Source organism: Lontra canadensis, unplaced genomic scaffold (assembly GCF_010015895.1).
Source record: "Lontra canadensis isolate GAN:19392208 unplaced genomic scaffold, GSC_riverotter_1.0 scaffold12, whole genome shotgun sequence".
NCBI classification, from domain to species: Eukaryota; Metazoa; Chordata; class Mammalia; order Carnivora; family Mustelidae; genus Lontra; species Lontra canadensis.
In genome coordinates, this window is record NW_022631006.1 from 27,041,311 (window position 1) to 27,063,234 (window position 21,924).

General features: G+C 38.3%; 1 pseudogene; it reads left to right on the plus strand.

Annotated features, from left to right (window-relative positions):
• The first annotated feature begins 2,314 nt into the window (after nt 1-2,314).
• On the plus strand, nt 2,315-3,329 carry LOC116867428 (annotated as a pseudogene).
• Nucleotides 3,330-21,924: the final 18,595 nt, after the last annotated feature.

The window sequence follows — 21,924 nt, forward strand, 5'->3', positions numbered from 1 at the left end:
ACATCAGCTCTCTGCTGGGCATGGAATGTGCTTGGGATTCTCTCCTTCTGTCCCTGCCCCCTTTCCTCTATTGAAAGAAAGAAAGAAAGAAAGAAAGACAGAAAGAAAGAAAGAAAGAAAGGAGAAAGAAAGAAAAGGGGATGCACAATTTTTTTTTTTTTAAGATTCTATGGGAGTATAAAGAGAAGCACAGAATAGAGCAGTGGTTTTCCATAGTAGCTGTGCATTAGAATGACCTGATGTGCTTTCAAATAATACTGTTGTTTATTTAAATACTCTTTTTTTTTTATGGGACTCTTGACCCATCTCTCAAAGATTCTGATTTAATTGGTCTGGGGTGGGCACAATATTTTTAAAAAGCTCCCTGTGTCTTCACCTACCACTCTACCCTGTACTTAATGTTTCATTAGTACTAAATGATTATAGTTTCTGAAACATACCAAACATGCTATGTCACATGCTGCATTCCTCCTGGAATTCTTCCTGGAATGTCTTCCCATGCACCCTAACCCCTCACTTTCCATTCATTCCTCTCTCACACTCTCTAAGTTTCTACTCAAATGTTACCTTCCCTGGGTAGTCTGCCCAGATCTCCCCAGGTAGATTTAGGGCTTCTTCCTTCTATGTTACTACCCACTGCATTGAACGTGCATTACAATATAGATATTATCCAGATTGGGTTAAATTGCTTTTTTTCCATATGTGTGTCTCTTTACCAGGCTCTGAGCTCCTTGCCTAGGAACTAGTACATGGTAATGGTCAAAAAATAGATTGAATGAATAAACTCCATGTTTAGATCCTGGATTTCAAGAGACTTACAATCTAGGAGACTTTAGTTTTTTTGTTTTTTCCCCAAATGACTTTAGGAGATTTTGGAGATTTTACTTTGCATGCCATTTTTTGGTAGAACATCATCATTTTATTAGATATGTTCCTCCCTTTCCTCTGGAATATTTTATTTATTTTTTTTTTTAAAGAGTTTTTTTTTATTTTTTTTTTAAGATTTTATTTATTTATTTGACAGACAGAAATCACAAGTAGACAGAGAGAGAGAGGAGAAAGCAGGCTTCCTGCTGAGCAGAGAGCCCGATGCGGGGCTCGATCCCAGGACCCTGAGATCATGACCTGAGCTGAAGGCAGAGGCTTTAACCCACTGAGCCACCCAGGCGCCCCTGGAATATTTTATTTTGAAAGTATTTCAAACATACTACAAAATGAAGGAATTTTATGGTGAATACCTGCCTACCCACACTTGGTTCTACTATTAACATTTTACTCACTGGAGAAGACATTCTTTTCAATAAATAGGGCTGGATACTTGGATATTCACATGTAAAAGAATGGAACTAGGTCTCTATCCTATAGCATTCACAGAAATTAACTTGAAATGGATTTACATAAATCAATGATTTTATTTTTATGTACATTTTTTTCCTGGTTTGCTTCGATCAGCACCTTAAAACGCCAAAAATATATGGACTCATCATATATATAAATAAAATCACTGATTTTATTTTTATGTACATTTTCTTCCTGTGTTGCTTAGATCAGTACCTGAAAATGCCAAAAGCGTATGGACTCATCAGTATGTGCTGGAGGTCAACCCTGGGAGGACTGGAAAAGGAAATCTTTGAGCAGGTTTTGAAGGGTAAATGAGGCATGACTCTCTCCTGCCTCCAGGATTTGTCTGATTTCCTTATGCCAGAAGCATTTTCCATGCCACTGCGTTCCCCATGCTGTCTCTGCCTCACCCATTAAGTCTTAGCTAATTTGACCATCAACATGAACAATGGTCCACCTTGTTATTCTCCCCAATGTCTTTTTTTTTTTCTTAATGAGAAAGAGGTTCAAGTAAATTCTCCTGTCTATTCAGCAATTCCTTGTGCAATTCTTCTTTCTGATATACCTCTTTGAATCTCATTATATTTGGACAGTACCAGATGTTCCAAATTTATTTGGCTTTTTATACTATCAAAACTCCCATTTGCTTAGATACCTAAATTTCAGTTAGCTGCTATTCCCAAAAAGTGATCAGAAAAAATAATTTACATGGGATTTGAAAAACTTGTCATCTAAATAAATTTTCCTAGGCACCATTCCTTGTGTTAGGAAGGCTACTTGGCAACTCCTTTACTATCATATGTAACTATAGTAATAGTGGCCAAAAGGATATTTGATTTTGTGAAATGCTCAGGTAATATCTGACTTCCAAATTTCATATACTTTTTCCATGGAGGATATTAATGTAATAGTATTAATTTGAATTCTGTCACTTTCTTTAGGTATCAGGAGCATGAACCTACCAAATGAGCCAATGGATGGAGCCAATCACCCTGGGGTGTCTGAGTTTATGTTCCTGGGACTCTCCAATTCCTCGGAGATCCAGCTTCTTCTTTTTTGCTTTTCTTGTCTCTTATATAATAAGTCCAAGATGATGGGAAACCTTCTAGTAGGGTAAGGGTAAACCTTCTAGTAGTCAAAGTCATTGTGACTTCTGACCCTTATACCCCACTATGTATCTTCTGTTAGCCAATCTCTCCATCACTGACCTGACATTTTTCTTCACTGCAGCAGCCGAGATGCTTTGTGATCTTTTCAGGAAGCAGAAAGTCCTCTGCTTTGGGGGCTATCTAGCTCAGATCTTCTTTTGCCATGCAGTTAGAGGCAATGAGATGTACTTCTCATTGCCATGGCCTTTGACATATATATGGCCATATGAAAACCTCACCATTACCTGACCATCATGAGCCATGAACGTGCATTTTGATTTTTGTGGTTGTCTGGACCATGGTCTCATTCACATATTGGCCCAACCGGCTTTTGTGGTAAGCTCGCCCCTCTGTAGCTCAATGTATTAGATAGCTTTTACTGTAACATACCTTGGCTAATCTACTTTGGCTGTGCAGATACTTATAAACTGGTGTTCATGGTTCCTTCTATAGTGGGTTCATTTCCTTGGCTGCTTTCTTCTTGCTTATCCTCTCTTGTATCTTTGTCCTAGCCACTCTTCAGGAACACTCTTCAGGAAGTTCATTCAAAGCTCCCTTTACTCTGTCAGCTCATATTATTGTGGTGATTTTAGTCTCTGGTCCACTGTTTTTTTTCCACATATGGTCCTCTCCTTCAACACACCTGGATAAGTTTATAGTCAGATTTGATGCAGTTTTAACTCCTTTTCTAAATCCAGTCATATATACATCTGCACATTCAGGAACAGAGAGATGAAGATGGCAAAGAAGCGAGTGTTCGGTCAACTTATGGATTTTAGAAAAAAAAGATCAGTAAATGGTTTTTTTGAAACACAACATTTCCAAGTGGCTATCGATTAATTTTCTCTTCCTAAAGCCAATCCTCTATAAGAAAGGGCCATCTTTCTGAGGTCTTATTTTGTTCTTTTGTTTGGAACATATTCCTCTTTTCATTTCTCTTGGCTCTCTCTGTTGGTTTCTACACATTAAATAAAACATTCCTCTTCCAGTCTTGAAGGAGGGGCCTCAGGCAGGAGAGAGAACTTATTGTTCATTCCCACCCTATCTCTTACTGTTGTCTCTCAAAACTTTGTGATCATCCCAGCAGTCCACTGTATGTATATATATATATATATATATATATATATATATATACACACACACACACACACACACACACATACATACATATATATAGATATAGATATATATTTAAGATTTGGCATGCAGGCTATTTTATAGGATCACTAACTGTGGCAGAGAAAGGGAAGAGGTGGATTAGGCAGAGAGAGAAGTCAAACTATAATGCAGACATGAGAAAGCCTTGTCTAGTCTGTTAGAGCTACACTGCAGAAGGCTAAGATGGGTGCATACACCCTTCCATCCCCACAGCAATCAGTCTTTGGATGAGGACATGCTCTGAAAACAATCCTTTGGGAGCTGATGGCTGGGGCAACGTGTCTTTCTTCTTTTTAAAAAAGATTTATTTATTTGAGAGAGAGTAGGTTGGCTTGTGTGCATGTGATGGGGGAGGAATGAAGGGGGAGAAATACTCAAGCTGACTCCCTGCCCAGCCTGGACCCCAACTCAGACTCTGAGATCATGACCTGAGCTGAAACCAAGAGTTCAGTGACCCAACTGAGCTACCCAGGTGCCACCCCCGACTCTTTTCTTAAGTAGGCTCCATGCCTGTTGTGGAACTCCAAAGCAGAATTTGAACTCACAGCCCTGAGATCAAGACCTGAGCTGAGATGGAGGTGGGTGCTTAACCAGTGAGCCACCAAACAAGTCCTTCTTTTAAGGGACATCTGAACAGTTCATATCTGTGTTCACTACATCAGCATGAAGGTGAAAGAAGTCTTATCCTCATTAACAGATGAGAAAACTGAGCCTATTATATACGTATTTAAAGATTTTATCTATTCATCTGAGACCGAGAGCAAGAGAGAGAAAGAGAATGAGCAGGGAGAAGGACAGAGGGATAAGGAGCAGCAGGGCCCCCACCGAGGTCCATCCCAGGACCTGGGGATCAGGGCCCCAGCGGAGGGCTGCTGATTAACGGATGGAGACACCCAGGCACCTTGAGCCTATTCTATTTCAATAGCTGCCAGTAGTGAGGGTGTGCCAAGCCTTTCTGGGTCTCAAAAGTGAGGATCTCAAGCAGCACTTAGATTCGGGCTGACTGGAAGCCCGACGCCCACGCAGTAGCTGTTAAAGTATGCAAGCATACACCACCAAAATAAAAATGGTAATTTTATGAGATGATGGAAGTGTTAACTAAGCCTATTGTGATAATTATTTTGCAATGATTATATATAAGTGTATCAAATACTACACCTTAAGCTTATACAATGTTTTATGTCAATTATATGTTATAAAGCTGGAACAAAATGAAATAAAACTAAAAAAAAAACACAAAAGAAATGCATATACCTGTGGTTTTATGAGACCACAAGCATAAGCGTTGTGAACCGCTAGTGCCAGACCATCTGAGTGGCAGGCACAAAAATCGGGGCTCCAGATGAACGGGAAGCGCGTGTCTGGGAGATACCAGTGAGTTGCAGCGAGGCAGAGGGAGAGCGAAGAGACGATGCGCACCTGCAACACTCCCTGACAGTGGGAGAGCAAGAGATCTGGTTGATCATCAGGCCCCTACACGTGCACCAAACCTGAAGCCCGCCCCTCAGGCAGAAGCTTCAGAACAAGCAAAGGAGACTTTTTCACAGAAATGCTGGACCACCTCAGCCTGCGCCGTGCCTTGGGGGAGGTAGCCTGCCAAGAACTGTCTCTCTGATCGTTACAGTCCTGTGGGATCCAGGAACACTAGCATCCCTGGTCACCAGAGCCTCCACATCAAGATCATCCCCAGGCGGCAGCCACAAAGACAAGCACACAAGACACAAGTAACCCCCCCCCCCCCCCCGCCCGAGAGAATGGCGCTCGGGCTTCACAGAGGGAAACGCCAAGATGGCGCCCACCCATCTCTGTCGCCGGAGAGGGGCCCCGCGAGCCTCCAGATGTGTGTTAAATCAGATGCCTGCTCCTCAGGCCAATGCTCCCAAGACAATAAAGAAACAAGAGCGCCTCTCACATGGGAAGTCTGGTTTTCCCTCCCTCGGCCGCCTCCACGCTGGGAGAGATATTATTGTCATTCCTATTTTACAGAATGGGTTGGAGGCTAAATGACTTATCTAATGATAGTAAATGATAGATTTGATTTTAAATCCAAACAGTGTGGTTCTGAGTCTGGATTTTTAATCATTACACTTTTTCTTCTTTTTATAAGTTGGTTTAACATTGATCCCTAGGAAGGCCTAGTCTACCTGGTTTACCTTCATTTTGGACCTATTTGTCTATTTTTTTCCTCCCTGTATTTTTGTCATTTCTTTGTTGATGATAAAAAAATGAATTAAATAAGTTATGTTGTGAACACAGTGGAAGTATGTGTTATATATATGTGTGTGTGTGTATATATATATACACACACACACATATATATTTATATATATGCATATATATATATGTATATATGTTAGCTACACTATATTGAATATTTAATAACATGGAAAATTGCCCAGGGTAGATTGATAAGTGAAAAAGGTGGAGAAAAGAGGTTTAAATTTCATTCTATTTTAAACTGAATGTATATGTATAAACCAAAATGTTAATAGTGATTATTTCTTGGGGGGCGTAAATATTGATGGTTTTTTAATTATCTTCTTGTAATTATCCTTCATTTTATATTTTTGTAACAAATATTGCAATAATGAAAGAAACTAAAAGAGTCAAACACACACAAAAATCTCTTAAGTTCTGATATTTTTCACAGATTTTTGATGTTGAACCTGACAAAGGCATTTTGTTAGGCTATGTGTAAATCATAATCACTGGTGGTAATTTATGTGTCTTCATACTTGACCTCTAAAAGAATACTAACAGCCATGATTTTAGTCTCAAAAATTGCATTGCCTTTCTCCTAGTATGTCTTTGGTGAACCTACAGGTCATTATACATTTTATTATCCTCCCTGAAAGGAAATTATATCTTACTAGTCTGCAGATCCTTTATTCACTGAGTGAGTTTGAGATCTCTGAGATTGGTATCACTGGGGATACCGGGATGCTTTCACATGCAATTGCTATGCACTTTAGAAATGGAGGGTACACTGGCAAGCCCTGATTCTCTGCAGAGTCCATGAGGAGATACTTTGGTGTTTGAATTTTAACCCTGGGTAGTCATTGTTGAAAATAAGAGTGAGACAGACTGGAGTTGTCACCAGTAATGAATGTCTTATAGGTTGACTTAGAGGCAAGCACTGAAAGCCAGTCACACAAATGAAAATTAAAATCCTCTTAACATTTTTATTAAGTTGCCTAAAGTGCCGATATTTATATGCGAAAACATGGCAGATATAGTATAGATTTGGTCTGTGTGCCTCCTAATGATAACTGATTGTCTACTCTCTGTATAGTAGTCTTCTAGGAGTTACGGATAGATGGAATATAAACCAACTGCCCTTTTCCAAAGGAACTGGGCTGCTGGAGAAAGAAAGGTAGCCTATTTTCATTGCAGATTAGTGAAAGGGAGACAAAGAATGGAGTGAGAAAAAGACTTCATGTGGATTTAGCAACAGTTGGAATTAAGGGCAAAGTTGCCTTATGTTCTTTGATCCATCTATGGTACCAGTTGATTAGGTTAATATGCTTCTCAAGCAGAGATAGAGCCAAGGGGAGATGCTCATTAATGAGAATTTGTGGAAGAATGTTGTGAAAAATCCCTAGATTTGGATTCCTAGGTACCTCTATTTTTATCCCTTAGTAGTCATTTAGTTAAAATGACTGTTTGCAACCTGGAAATATGAGTCTCTGATGTATAGTATTTAATACTACTATTTTTAGGCTGGTATGTACCAACATTTTTTTGGAGCCCTGCCTCATCCATTCTGATCAAAGATTGACAAATGCCCTTCTTACTTGTCTCCACACCAGATAAAATTTAAGGGAACATGTAAATTAAGGAACATTGCGATTAGTTATCTTATAAAGCAAGTTTGAGTAATATTAATTTGAGAATTACATTTGTATTTTATACTAAACCAGAAGATTGGAGTTGATAGGGATAATGGAATTGCTATGTGAGAATGCCCCACCGCAGGGAGTCAGTATAAAGCCTTTAAAAAGGTGCTTGCTCCTGTGATACTTCCCTTAAATAGGACTTTGGAGGAGTTCAAAGAGGCCACAGAATGCCATAATTGGTTTCCAGCAGCTAAGACAGAATATTGGAAATGATTTGGATATAAGTTATATGAACATAATCTCTGGCGTTGCCAGGACACTTGTCTTGTAGTTGCAGGTGATTTCAGGTAGAACCCTGTTTTGACTCTACAGGAACCGATCTGTCATAGCAGGGACAAAGTTTGCCATCATTCTAAACCAATTCTGCTAGGGAATTTTTAGAAAAAATCACTTATAGAACCTCTAATACATGCCTTATTTTCCAATAGTATAATCCTGGTAAAACTCTAAAAGTTAGACATATGTAGGGGACAGAATCTCACAGCCTATTTGAATACTTCTCAATTGGCTTCCTACTATTACTCCCTACAATTGGATGTGAGTATGTTTTTTTTTTTCTCTGTTTGTTTTCAGAATGTCATAGTCTTTGTTAAAGATCCATGGCTCCCTTACTGGCAAAGGTTTCCTCAGTTTCCCATTTGGGGAATCGTGAGGCTCTCATTAAAGATCTCTGCCAGGCATTCTCACTTACACAAAGACTCCACTTTCTATACGATCTCCCATCTTCTGGCCTAGTAGAAAACATTCAGAAATATTTGAGCTTCCATAGTTCATAGTCTCTCTCCTTATGGCTTAGTAGCAGACCAATTTGTGCTTTTTTAGAATATCATCTGCTCTTAGATGCCATTTTGCTGCAAGCAGATATGGCCCAGTACTACAAGGAACTCACGTAATACACTTGGGTTTATTATTAGCAGATACTACCATCTTTCTTCACCTCCCAAGGAAACCTTTCATGACCTAACAGCTGGAGAATTTCCTAGACGAATCACTGATTCACTTTTCCTGGTTCCATCCAAATGGAGATTTTTATAAGTGATCATTAATTGGAAAACATGGCCAAAAATGTGTAGTTAACCTTAGTTAAAATTGTAATTAACTCTGACAGCTTTTGAGGCTCAATAGGCAACTAAACATTTTAGCCTACGCGATAGTAGACAACCAAATAGCTTTAGACTTTTTATTAGGTAGCCAAGTAAGTTATGTCTGTGCTATTGCCAAACTTTTTGTTGCACTTGGTTGTGAGCCAGAAGAAACAATTAATCTCTGAATTGAAGAAGATGGTTTATCTGGCTGTCAAGTAGGTAAATAGATTGAGGGACATGTTTTAGCTTGAGTTTGGTAATTTTAAATTATGTCTCTGAGGCATTCTGCCGTATTTAATCATTATTTTGCTCTTGAATTTCTGTGTATTATGATTGCAAGTGATTTCCAAAGTTTTAATGGCTGCTATATAATCACTATCATACCACATGATCCAACAACTCAGCATTTGACAAAGGGAACATGGAGATCAGTTCCTAATTGGACTCCAAACTGTTGTTTCTATGACACCAGTGCCATCTAGAAATCCTGACAATGATGTAGTGAAGAGTGAGGCTACTTTTTTCTGACCCTCTGGATGGGTCAGAACAAAACACAGTTATCAGTTATGCATGACTGAGAACTAGAACAACCATCTCCATCAATTGTGTAATTATAATCAGGGAATATCTTGTGATTCACATTGCTCGCTTGCTTGCTTCCTTCCTTCCCTTCCATCCTTCCTTCCTTTTGCCTAAAACCTTTCCTGGCCTCCATCAACTCTTGCCTTAAGACATCAGCCAATTCAAAGATTTGCCCAGTTTTTGAAAGCCTGTTTTAATAACTATGAGATCAACCCATATGCCATGGAAACTATGTTCTTACTTTCCTCAATTAAGTGCTATTTTGGAATTGTGTTCTTCTTTGCTGTAGTAAGTCAGTTTAATTGTTTAGTAATATTGTAGCAGATTTTTAATTTGAGAAGGAGATTTCCACATAAAAATCCTTAAATTTACTATTTAATGCTTTGAAACATTTAGGAAATTCCTAAACTGAGACTATAAAAAATTGTTCCATAATTTTTCTGGTCTTATAAATAAAAACACTTAGCATAAAAAGTCCCCAACTGTGGAAACCTTTAATGCTTGTAATGTGAATTTTAAAATTCATATTTACTTTAGAAAATATTGAAGGATGGGTGGCTGTTTCTTTGACTTTCTCAAATCAGAAACCATAGTAGCAGTAGCTTCAAATCAAGATTCAAAGGAGGCCAGACACTTTCTCAAACATGTGTCTGCATTTTAGTCTTTATCTCTTATGTTTATTTGATCTCTAACCTTAAAGAATCATCTTAAGTCTGTCCTTGAGATAAAAGAGATCTTTCACTGAAATTAGTTTCCTCTCAGTAAACTTTTAGTTTTTAATAGAGCAAACGTGAACTCCTCAAATTAATGATTTTATGAAACCTCAGATTGTGATAAGACAATTCAATTACTTACTTGTAAGACCTTTAAAATCTAGGGTACTCAGAATCCATCAAGTATCCTAGAATGACAAAAGGCATCCAGCCTTTTTGAGAAACCAAACAAAACTTTTCACAAATTCATGTAAACCTTCTGTCTAGCTACATTGTTTTCATACAGTTATCTTTCAAAGAGAAGTTAAGGTGCAGTTCTCATCTAAAAAAAAGGAAAAATATAATCAAAATAGCATTTTAAAGCTTCATCCTTGCCACTTCCCATCAGTAGCCTTAGCGTTTAACCAACTCTCTTTGCCAGAAGAGGATTTTTGTTGATTTTTAAAGCTAAAATGAGAAAGATTTTATCAGTTTATGTTGTAAGTCAGTCTTTTCTGGTTAGAGGCCAAATGATGGCTTACATGTTAGTTTTACTCTCTTTGTCCTCCCTTACGTTAATTATTATTTTCTATATTTTCAATACATTGAAATACAGACTTGTCTTTAGTATCTATTTTTTAGGCTTATTTCTGTGTTTTATCTGTATGAGCCATGCATATGGGCAACACCCTGAGTCATTTTTAATTTTCTATAGGTCACTAGTACAAATGGGAAACACTCATCCTCAAGTAAGATATTCCTGAGCTGTAAATTGCTAGGTACTTGGGAAAGGAAAAAGGGTAGAAGACTGTGATTATAATGTTATTCCCATAGCTGCACCAAGCTCCAAATGCAGGAAGCTCAGTTATTTCTTCTAGTAAGAGAAAGAGTGAGAGAGGAAAATATAAAGATACTTTCCCCACATTTTTATTATTTTATAATTGTGTTGCAGTTTTTCTGACAAAGTTCTTTTACTCTCTTGTATAGGCAGTTTCTTTATGACCTCTACTTTGATTGTTTTTTTCTTGATATCCTGGCAGTTTTGTGTAAGTTAATTGTTTTATGGATAATTATATACATGATTGGAACAAAATAATTCCACCTCAAAAATTTGTGACTTGACAGGTTTTTTTTTTTTTAGTAGTATTCTCTGTATTTAAAAAAATTTTATTAACATATAATGTATTATTTGTTTTAGGGTTACAGGTCTGTGATTCATCAGTCTTACACAATTTGCAGCGCTCACCATAGCACATACCATCCCCAGTGTCCATCATCCAGCCACCCCATCCCTCTCACCCCCTCCACATCAACAACCCTCAGTTTTTTTCCTGAGATTGAGTCTTTTATGGTTTATTTCCCTTTCTGGTTTCATCTTGTTTCATTTTTCCCTCCCTTCCCCTATGATCCTCTGTCTTGTTTCTGAAATTCCTAATACCAGTGAGATCATATGATAATTGCTTTTCTCTGATTGACTTATTTCACTTAGCATAATACCCTGTAGTTCCATCCATGTCATTGCAAATGGCAAGATTTCATTTTTGATAGCTGTATAATATTCCATTTTGTGTGTGTGTGTGTGTGTGTGTGTGTGTGTGTGTATACATATATATGCATTATATATGTATATATATATATAATGCATATATATGTATATATATACACCTCATCTTCTTTATCCATTCATCTGTTGATGGACATCTAGGCTCTTTCCATAGTTTGTCTGTTGTAGTTGCTACTATAAACTTTGGGGTGTACATGACTCTTTGGATCAATACATTTGTATCTTTAAGGTAAATACCCAGCAGTGCAATTGCTGGGTTCTAGGGTAGCCCTATTTTCAACTTTTTGAGGAACCTCCATAAGGTTTTCCAGAGTGGCTGCACCAGCTTGCATTCCCACCAATAGTGTATGAGTGTTCCCCTTTCTCTGCATCCTCACCAACATCTGTCATTCCCTGACTTGTTAATTTTAGCCATTCTGACTGGTGTGAGGTGGTATGGCCCTGTGGTTTTGATTTGTATTTCACCGATGCTAAGTGATGTTGAGCACTTTTTCATGTGTCTGTTGGCTGTTTGTATGTCCTCTTTGGATAAATGTCTGTTTGTGTCTTCTGCCCTTTTCTTGATTGGATTATTTTTTCTTTGGGTGTTGAGCTTGATAAGTTCTTTATAGATTTTGTATATCAGCCCTTTATCTGATATGTCATTTGCAAATGTCTTCTCCCATTGTGTCGGTTGTCTTTTGGTTTTGTTGAGTGTTTCCTTTGCTGTGCAAATGCTTATCTTGATGGAGTCCCAATAGTTCCATTTTTGCCCTTGCTTTGCCTTTGGTGATGTTTCTAGGAAGAAGTTGCTGTGACAAAGGTTGGAGAGGTTGCTGCTTGTGTTCTCCTCAAGGATTTTGATGGATTCCTGTCTCACATTGAGGTCTTTCATCCATTTTTGAATCTATTCTTGTGTGTGGTGTAAGGAAATGGTCCATTTTCATTCTTCTGCATGTGGCTGTCCAATTTTCCCAATACCATTTGTTAAAGAGACATTTTTCCATTGGATATTCTCTCCTGCTTTGTTGAAGATTAGTTGACCATAGAGTTGAGGGTCCATTTCTGGGCTCTCTATTCTGTTCCATTGAACTATGTGTCTGTTTTTGGGCCAGTACAATACTGTCTTGATAAATACAGCTTTGTAAAAGAACTGGAAGTCCAGAATTGTGATGCGATCAGCTTCTTTTTTCAACATTCGTCTGGCTGTTCAAGGTCTTTTCTGGTTCCATACAAATTTTAGGATTATTTGTTCCATTATTTAGAAAAAAGTTGATGGTATTTTGATAGGAATCACATTAAATGGGATTGCTACCTAGATTGCTGTAGGTAGCATAGACATGTTCATGATATTTGTTCTTCCAGTCCATGGGCATGGAATGTTTTTCCATTTCTTTGTGTCTTCCTCAGTGTCTTTCATGAATACTCTATTGTAGTCTGAGTACAGATTCTTTGCCTCTTTGGTTAGGTTTTTTCCTAGATAACTTGCGGTTTGGGTGCAATTGTAAATGGGATTGACTCCTTAATTACTCTTTCTTCTGTCTTGTTGTTGGTGTATAGAAATGCAACTGACTTGTGTGCATTGATTTTATATCCTGACACTTTACTGAATTCCTGTATGTGTTCTAGTGGTTTTTGGGTGGAGTCTTTTGGGTTTTCCATATAAAGTATCGTAGCATCTGCAAAGAGTGAGAGTTTGACTACTTGTTTGCCAATTTGGATGCCTTTAATTTGTTTTTGTTGTCTGATTGCTGAAGCTAGTACTATTCTAGTACTATATTGAATAGCAGTGGAGGTAGTGGGCATCCTGGCTGTGTTCCTGACCTTAGGGGAAAAACTCTCAGCTTTTCCCCACTGAGAATGATATTCGCTGTGGGTTTTTCTTAGATGGCTTTTATGATGTTGAGGTATGTTCCCTCTATCCCTACACTGTGAAGAGTTTTGATCAAGAAAGGATGCTGTACTATGTCAAATGCTTTTTCTGCATCTATTGAGAGTATTGTATGGTTCTTGTTCTTTCTTTTACTAATGTATTGCCATCACATTAATTGATTTGTGGGTGTTGAACCAACCTTTCAGCCCAGGAATAAATTCCACTTGGTCATGATGCATAGACCTTTTAATGTACTATTGGGTCCTATTGGCTAGTATTTTGGTGAGAATTTTTGCATCCATGTTCATCAGAGATATTGCTCAGTAATTCTCCTTTTTGATGGGGATCTCTTTCAGGTTTTGGGATCAGGGTAATGTTGGCCTCATAAAATGAGTTTGGAAGTTTTCCTTCCATTTCTATTTTTTGGAATGATTTCTGGAGAAGAGGTATTAATTCTTCTTCAAATGTTTGGTAGAATTCCTCTGGGAAGCCATCTGGCCTTGGGCTCTTGTTTGTTGGGAGATTTTTGATGACTGCTTCAATTTCCTTACTGGTTATGAGTCTGTTCATGGTTTCTAGTTCTTCCGGGTTCAGTTTTGGTAGTTTATATGTCTCTAGGAATGCATCCATTTCTTCCAGATTGTCAAATTCGCTGGTATATAGTTGCTTATAATATGTTCTTACAGTTGTTTGTATTTCTTCGGTGTTGGTTGTGATCTCTCCTCTTTCATCCATGAGTTTATTAATTTGGGTCCTTTCTCTTTTCTATTTGGTAAATCTGGCCAGAGGCTTATCAGTCTTACTAATTCTTTCAAAGAAGCAGCTTCTTGTGTTGTTGATCTTTTCTACTTTTCCTTTGACTTCTATTACATTGATTTCTGCTCTGATCTTTATTATTTCTCTTCTCCTGTTGGGTTTAAACTTTCTTTGTTGTTCTTTCTATAGCTCCTTTAGGTGTAGGGTTAGGTTTCCTATTTGAGACCTTTCCTATTTCTTGAGAAAGTCTTGTAGTGTTATATATTTCTGACTTAGGACTGCCTTTGCTGCATCGCAAAGATTTTGAACAGTTGTGATTTCATTTTCATTTATTTCCATGAATTTTTAAAATTCTTCTTTAATTTCCTGGTTAACCCATTCCTTCTCTAGTATGAAACACTCTAGCCTCCATTTATTTGAGTTCTTTCCAAATTCCTCTTGTGATGAGTTCCAGTTTCAAAGCAGTGTGTTTGGAAAATATGCAGGGAATGATCCCAATCTTTGACACTGATTGAGACCTGATTTTTGACCCAGGATGTGAACTATTCTGGAGAATGTTCCATGTGCACTAGAGAAGCATGTGAATTCTTTTGCTTTGGATGGAATGTTCTGAATATATCTGTGAAGTCCATCTGGTTCAGTGTGTCACTCAAAGCCCTTATTTCCTTGTTGATGTTTTGTTTAGATGATTTGTCCATTTCAGTGAGTGAGGTGTTAAAGGCCCCTACTATTATTATATTATTGTTGATGTGTTTCTTTGATTTTGTTATTAATTGGCTTATAAAAGTGGCTGTTCCCATGTTAGGGGCATAGATATTTAAAATTGTTGGATCTTCTTGTTGAATAGACCCTTTAATTATGACATAGTGTCCTTCTTCAACTCTTATTATAGTCTTTGTTTTAAAATAGTTTGTCTGTTATAAAGATTACCACCCCAGCTTTTTTTTTTTTTTTTGGATGTCCATTAGCATGGTAAATTGTTTTCTAACCCCTCACTTTAAATCTGGAGGTGTATTTGGGTCTCAAATGAGTTTCTTTATCCAGTCTGATACCCTATATCTTTTGATTGAGGCCATTTTGCTCATTTACATTCAGGGTAACTATTGAAAGATATGAATTTAGTGCCATTGTATTGCCTGTAACGTGGCTGTCACTATATATTGTCCTTGTTCTTTACTGGTCTGTGTTACTTTTGGGCTCTCTATTTGCTTAGAGGACTCCTTTCAATATTTCCTTTAGGGCTGGTTTGGTGTTTCCAGATTCTTTTAGTTTTTGTTTGTCCTGGAAGCTTTTTATCTCTCCTTCTATTTTCAGTGACAGTCTACCTGTGTATAGTATCCTTGGCTGCATATTTTTATTGTTTAGTGCTCTGACTATATCATGCCGGTCCTTTCTGGAGTGTCAGGTCTCTATGGATAGTCTGCTGTCAATCTAATATTTCTGCTGTTGCGGGTTACAGACCTCTTGTCCGAAGCTGTTTTCAGTATTTCCTCTTTGTGTCTGAGGCTTGTAAGTTTTACTGTTAGATGATAGGTTGTTGACCTATTTTTATTTTTATGTATTTTATTTATTTTTTTTAAGATTTTATTTATTTGAGAGAGAGAGAGATCACTAGTAGGCAGAGAGGCAGGCAGAGAGAGAGAGGGGTAGGGGAAGCAGGCTCTCCGCTGAGCAGAGAGCCCAATGTGGGGCTTGATCCCAGGATCCTGATATCATGACCTGAGCCAAAGGCAGAGGCTTAACCCATTGAGCCATCCAGGTGCCCCTTGACCTATTTTTATTGATTCTGAGGGGGGTTTTCTGTGCCTCCTGGATTTTGATGCTGTTTTCCTTCCCCAAATGAGGGATGTTTTCTAGTATAATTTGCTCCAATATACTTTCTGCCTCTCGCTCTCTTTCTTCTTCTTCTGGGATCCCAATTATTCTAATATTGTTTTGACTTATGGTATAACTTATCTCTCAAATTCTCCCCTCATGATCCAGTAGTTGTTTATCTCTCTCTTTCTCAGTTTCTTGATTCTCCATCATTTGGTCTTATATATCACTAATTCTTTCTTCTGCCTCATTTATCTTAGCAATTAGAGCTGCGATTTTTTTTTAAAGGTTTTATTTATTTTTTGACAGAGAGAGGCAGAGAGAGAGGGAGCACAGCAGGGAGAGTAGGAGAGGGAGAAGCAGGCTTCCTGAAGATCAGAGAGCCCAATGTGGGCCTCGATCCCAGAACTCTGGATCATGACCTGAACTGAAGGCAGACGCTTAACAACCAAGCCACCCAGGTGCCCTAGAGCTGCCATTTTTGATTGGACCTCATTAATAGCCCTTTTGAATTTGACTTGGTTAGATTTTAGTTCTGTTATTTCTCCAGAAAGGGATTCTCTAGTATCTTCTATGCTTTTTTCAACACCAGCTAGTATCATTATCATTGTCATTCTGAACTCTAGTTCTGACATCTTACTCATGCCTGTATTGATTAGGTCCATAGGAGTTGGTACTGCCTCTTGTTCTTTTTTTTAAGGTTAGTTTTATGTTTTGTCATTTTGTCCAGAGGAGAATGGATGAATGAGAGACAAAATGCTGAAAGGGTAACAACAACGACCCCAGAAAAATATACACTAAGCAAATCAGAAGAGACCTGATACCAGGGGGAAAGGAAAGGAAAAAAAAAGAAAAAGAATACGATCAGGCTGGTGAGTAGAAGAGTCACACAGTAGATTCTGGGTGTATTTTGGTATGTTAGAAGAAACTGCCTTCCAAAATTTTAAAGAAAGAAGAACACATACACACATGTGTATGTGTTTGTGTGTGTGTATAAAATAAGGTTAAATACAACAAAGGGATATGGTAGGGGAGGGAAGGGATAGGGTGACTGGGTTATGAAAATTGGGGAGGGAATGTGCTATTGTGAGTGCTGTGAATTGTGTAAGACTGATGATTCACCGACCTGTACCCCTGAAGCAAATAATATGTTATATGTTAATTAAAAAAAAGAAATATTAAAAATAAGAATATGAATGCAAGTTGGTACAGCCTCTTTGGAGAACAGTGTGGATATTCCTCAAGAAATTAAAAATAGAACTTCCCTATGACCCTGCAATTGCACTCCTGGGTATTTACCCCAAAGATACAGATGTAGTGAAAAGAAGGGCCATCTGTACCCCAATGTTTATAGCAGCAATGGCCACGGTCACCAAACTGTGGAAAGAACCAAGATGCCCTTCAACGGACGAATGGATAAGGAAGATGTGGTCCATATACACTATGGAGTATTATGCCTCCATCAGAAAGGATGAATACCCAACTTTTGTAGCAACATGGACGGGACTGGAAGAGATTATGCTGAGTGAAATAAGTCAAGCAGAGAGAGTCAATTATCATATGGTTTCACTTATTTGTGGAGCATAACAAATAGCATGGAGGACATGGGGAGTTAGGAGAAGGCAGTTGGGGGAAATTGGAAGGGGAGGTGAACAATGAGAGACTATGGACTCTGAAAAACAATCTGAAGGGTTTGAATAGGTGGGGGGGTGGGAGGTTGGAGGAACCAGGTGGTGGGTATTAGAGAGGGCACGGATTGCATGGAGCACTGGGTGTAGTACAAAAACAATGAATACTGTTATGCTGAAAATAAATTAAAAAAATGAAAAAAACTAAGAATATGACTGTAAAAGTGACAATTGAAGGAAGTTTTAAAAAATGAATTGATAAGATGTTGGTTGAAAAAGGAAAGAAGAAAAATTCAAAAAAATTGAAGAAAAAAAGAAAATTCAAAAATCAAGTTTGAAAGACTAAAGAATCATGGGGGAAGAAGCCATAAATTCTATGTGCTGTGTTTCCCTAGTGCTGGAGTTTTGTAGTTCTCATTGATTGGTAAACTTCCTCTTGGCTGGATATTCTTATTGATCTTCTGGAGGACAGGCGTGTTGCAGTGATTCTCAGATGTATTTGCCTGAGGCAGAATTGCACTGCCCTTGCCAGGAGCCAGACTAAGAAACCTGTTTGGATTTGCTCTCGGTAGCTTTTGTTCCTTGAAAGCTTTCTGTACAGCTTTGGAGGACAAGAATGAAAGTGGCAGCCTCCTAATCTCTGGCCCTGGAGGAGCCGAGAACTTGGGACACCACTCCTTAGTGCACCCTCAGAGAAAAGCAATCAGTCACTCATGTCTCCCTGGTCTCCCGCTGCACTCTGCACTCACCCAGTTTGTGACCACACGTTTCTGTCTCTGGCACATGGCCCTGTTTGAAGTCTCCAAACCCAGTAGATTCTTGCGGTGTGCTCCCATGCCACTCCTCCTGGCGGAGGAAGGGGAGTCTCCTGGATCTGCTGCTTGTGGGGTCCCTGCTCTAAGAGCAGTGACCCAACTTTTCCATGGCTCACGGTTTATGGTAACCCCAAGCTGAGAGCCACCTCCCTGGCTCTGTCTTTGCATCTGGCTTCCCCACTCCGATACATGGGTGCTCTGCAGCACTCAGGCACCCCCAGACTTTCTGTGACACAGAGGGTCCTGAGACCACACAGTCCCCCCTCTAACCCCTTAGCCACTGGAGCAATGTCCCTCAGTGGAGCAGACTTCTAAATGTTCCGATTTTGTACTCTGCTGCTCTATCACTTGCCAGGAGGCTCCCTCCCGCCATGGTCTATCTTCCCATATATTGCCTCAGATTTACTTCTCTGCACATCCTACCTTCCAGAAAGTGGTTGCTTTTGTGTTCATAGAATTGCTGCTATTCTTTTCTTTGATCTCCTTTTGAATCTGTAGGTGTTCATAGTAGGTGTTCTGTAGGTGTTGATAACTATCTAGGTGAATTCCTGGGACCAGATGAAATTTAGGACTCCTACTCCTCTGCCATCTTGCTCTTCTCCTCTGACAAATTCTTTATAGAGAAAGCTCTTCCCCTTATTTCAGAATCGATTTCTGTTTGTGCAGAAAGTGTATTTGAGGTGAAGGCACTGTAAACACACGACAACATTTCTACTTATCTCTATTATATATATCAGTGTCAAACAGAGAAACTTGGTTCATACTGGCTCAGTTTCAGAACTCAACTGAGTATTTTTAACTTTATTTCATGAAGAACAACCTCAAACCAAATCACCTTGGGACAGCACTTTAAATATTCTTATAGATTAGTTTCTCTGCAGTGAGATGGTTATATTTGGCCAATGGGTACCCACAGGAGAATTTTTACTTTCCTTTGAATATGATTTAACTACACTGGAGGAGAGACTTTTTTTTTTTTTTAACTCAAATAAATCAGGTCTTGCCCTGGGAAACAAGGAAATACTTGTTTTCCTGTTTCTCTGTTAGGAATAATTAAGAATGACTTAGAAATGGCAAAAATACTAGTGTTTTCCCTTTCTGTGGAATACTGGGCATTGGCTAGGGGATCTTCTGAGATTGTATGTTTCTATATGAATGTAGGCCTTTGTCTTTGATTAGGCTATTTTACCATCCTATACAAACAGAAGTTAAGTTGTAGAAAATTGATAGTGATGCACATTTTTTGTTTAGAATAATGGAAATGGATTCTGTCCATGGCAGTGTCCATACATGTTGTTTATGGCAATGCAAATACAGAGAATGTAAGTCTCTGAAAGTCAGATCCCCATTTGAATTGATTTTAACATTTTGTTAGTTTGTTCATTAATGAATGACTTTGGATGAGTCTCATGATTTTAGTGGTTTGAAAATTAATCTTTCACACCTGTGTGACATAGAGTTTGACACCTCACTTGCAGTACACCGCCAGCAGCTAGCCCTGGGAGTCAGTGCTTACTTAACCCATCTACCTGGATACTGCCAACCAATCAACAAAATTCACATTGCTTTCCCAATAGGAGATGGAGTCAGATCATTGAGTTTCAGCTTTAATACAGTTACTTCTTTTTTCCCCTTTCCTTTGAACTACCAGTCATTTAAGTTTTTTTTAAAATTCTGTTTCTGGATTAGATTTGATAAAATGTTTCCAAACAGCACTTTCTTCTGTCTCTTAATTTTTATTTTACAATACAGACAAGGTGGAAATTGAGACTAATTAGCCTCTACATAGATACTAATGCGGGTACTTTGCTCAAGAAGACTGTAGTAGCGACTACCTGAATAAATTTTAGTTGGCATTTTTATTGAGACATGGCTTGGCAAACGTTTGTTAACTTAAAGTGAGGTGGTGGTACAGCTTGTTCATTTTCAACATTACTGTGATTTTTTTCCCGACTGGTCAGTTTATGGTTCATGGTGGTCATTGCTATTGATTTGGTTTTGCTCCTGAGAATTTATTGCTCCTATTTCCATTTTTCAGTTCCTAACACTGCTTTTAGGTACAGAGAATCTTATAAAAGCTCATGAGTGGAAAAGTACAGCTTTTCACAACATCATATGACCTTGGATCCTTACCCAGTAATTTCATGAATTTCCTTCCTTATCTCATTAATGCTTCAGGCAAATTTACAGGAAAAAAAAAGGAACAGAGCAAAACAAACTGGTACTATCCCAAATTAGAAATCATCTGCAGAAACAGAGAGCTCTCACTTGAAAGCACTAAAGAAAGGGATCTAGCTCCAATTTTTTGGTGTACCTGTGATTTAGTGCTAATCTGGTTTGTTTTATTACCCTGTGTTGGAAGTTACTATCTAAAACAAAAGGGATTTTTGTAGTTTGACTTGACTTACAATTTTTAGGGCTGGAAAGAGAATGGTAGACTTAGGGGCTGAAGTTTTCTGACTAGCAAGAAAGATCTATAAACCTTAATAGTGATGGATTTACTTATCACAGAAGTATTGAGTAGTTATATAGCTTTAGTTAACAAGTTTTCCTCCTAATAATATACATATTGTGTTATAACTTAAGTAGACAACTGGAATTCTCTGGGGCAAATATGGTTTCCTGATTAAATGATTACATTGATAAGTCTAGTTTCTTTTTTTCTTTAACATTTATTTATTTGAGAGAGAGAATGAGCAGGGGTAGGGGCAGGAGGAGAGGGAGAAGCAGACAACCCGCTAGGTAGGGAGCCTGATAGCAGGACTTGATCCCAAGACACTGGGATCCCAAGATCCTGGGATTATGACCTGACCTGAAGGCAGAAGCTTAACTGACTGAGCCACCCCGGTGTCCCTATAAGTCTCATTTCTTTTTAACAACCATCATTAAAGACAGAATCTGAAAATTAAAAATATATCATATATTTTACAGCTTTATTAAGGTATTATTGATACATATGTAAGTTTGAGGTGTACAGTGTGATAATTTGATGCCCATATTCAAATCAATAAGTGTGATATACCGCACTAATGGAGAGATAAAAATTATACGATTATCTCAGTAGATACAAAAAAAATTTAACAAACTTCAACATCCTTTCATAATTAAAAACTCTCACCATTTTGGGTGTAGAAGGGGTGTACCCAAACAAAATAAAGGCCATGTGTGACAAAATGACAGCAAACATTGTGCTCAATGAGGAAAGGTTGAAACCTTTTCCTGTAAGGTTAGGAACAAACAAGACAAAGATGCCCATTTTTGCTGCTTCTATTGACATAATGCTAACATCCTAGCCACAGCAAATAGATAAGAAAAAGAAGTAAAAGTTCACCAATCAGAAAGGAGAAAGTAAATAGCCTATGTTTGCAGTTGATATGATTTTCTTTAATACAGAAAATCCCCAACACACCTCCAAAAAACCCTTAGAACTAAGGTTGCAGGATATAAAAACAACATACAGAAATCACTTGCATTTCTTTTTTTTTTAATTTGACAGAGATCACAAGTAGGCAGAGAGGCAGGCAGAGAGAGAGGAGGAAGCAGGCTCCCCGCTGAGCAGAGAGCCCGATGCGGGGCTCGATCCCAGGACCCT